This window comes from Eptatretus burgeri, chromosome 6 (genome assembly GCF_056783735.1).
Source record: "Eptatretus burgeri isolate ZD-2024b chromosome 6, Ebu_testis_v1, whole genome shotgun sequence".
Lineage (NCBI taxonomy): Eukaryota > Metazoa > Chordata > Myxini > Myxiniformes > Myxinidae > Eptatretus > Eptatretus burgeri.
Window position 1 is genome coordinate 12,572,743 of NC_140966.1, and position 1,653 is coordinate 12,574,395.

Sequence of the window (1,653 nt, forward strand, 5' to 3'; positions counted from 1 at the left end):
AGCGCGAGGTCCGTGCTGTGCAACACACGAGGCCCCCACGTGCTCGCTTGCGAGAGTGAAGTCCCGGTCCGGAAACGCACGCGGTGAATGTTGCCGATCCCGCGGACGGACAAAGTTTCGGCAGGATTATGGATTTGGACCGGACGGGTTCTCCACGCGATCGTGTGTGTTAAGCTCCAACGGGCAAAGCACATGTGTTCGCGTGGGGAACCCCTCGAGACGTGGGGCTTGTGTTTTTTTTTATGCGCACGTGGGGTTGGAATCCAGCAGGAGGGGTATCCCTGCCGGATGGTACCGTCCAAGGAGGGACGAGGTACACGTGCAGCTGCATGACGTCACGGGCAGGTGCAAAGTGCGCGAGCTGTGAGTTACCGCGCTGGTGCTGCGCAATTAGAAAAAAAAAACAGCAAGCCTCGCTTTCGGGTGAACAGGATTCCCGGGCAAGGGGTGGAAGACCCCCTTACCAGGGCACAGGATGGAAACTAGTTTGAGGGAAGGGTTAGCTTAGCTAGACCGGCTCCATGGGGCATGGGTAAGTCCTCATGGGGCCCGTGGAATGGATTAGTTAGAGGGATTTAGATGAGCTTTAGGTGGGGAAATAAAAGTTATTTTAGAGATTTGGAGACAGTGACAGTCTTTGGATGTGTAGAGTTGACGTAGTTTAGCTACGTAGTGTTAAAAGGAATGTGCTACTAGTTTAAGGGACGACGTGGGAGCACGAGTTAGTTAGGGGAGGTAGTTAGAAGGATGGCAGAGTTCAGCGGTGAGTGTGTTGAAGAGTTGTTGGTGAGTGAAGTGGAAGCATGTGCTTGGTGAGTGAGTGAGGCCAGCGGGTCTGTGTATATGGAGCGAATGGGGACTGCATGGTGCGATGAGTGATTGGGGGGAGGAGTGACTCCCGCCCAAGGGACCCCGGGGTCAGTGTAGAGTGAGTTAGCTGGGTTAGTCAAATTTACAAAATGGAGGTCGTTTTGTTGTTGGTGTGAATGTAGGCTCGAAACCCGTTTGGAGGGGTGCAGGAGCCCTGTTGACGGGCTGGGAGCGTGGCTGCGAAAGGTGAGTATCGCTGAGTGGGTACCCCGGGCACCAGGCTAGTCGGCCGTAGTAGGCCAAGGGCCCATGGGGGCCGGGATAGCGTAGTGGGCACGGGTGCGCCCGCTTGGTGCGGGGGCCCGGGGCGCCGTTAGCCACGTGGGCAGTGTTGTGGGCACGGGTGACCCTTGGAAAGGGGCCTGGGAAGCCAGCCTGCCACGTGTGCGTTTCAGGGGAGGTGCCATGGGGGGCACTCCCCGGTGTTTAGGGAGCTGGTAGGCTCGGACGTAGTGTAGTGCCCGGGGGTGCCATAGCTGGAGATTCGGCAGAGGGTCGTGCCTGCCAAGGGGAGCCACGCGTCCCAGCCATGAGACCGTGTGAGGGCACGGAAAGAAAATTGGGGGGCGAGGCCCGAAATTGTGAGGACACCAACACAGGCGACGGGAATCTGGGTTGTTAGAACCAATAGTTTAAGCGAGAGGCGCTTGTTGGAAGACCCGGGGTAGTTTAACAGGTTAATGGTTAGGGTAGATTAGGAAGTGTACCCCTCCGCACCATCCATCCCGTCGCTCTCGTTGTGGGCCGCTGGACCCACTTTGGGTTAGATCGCTGAAGTCTGGG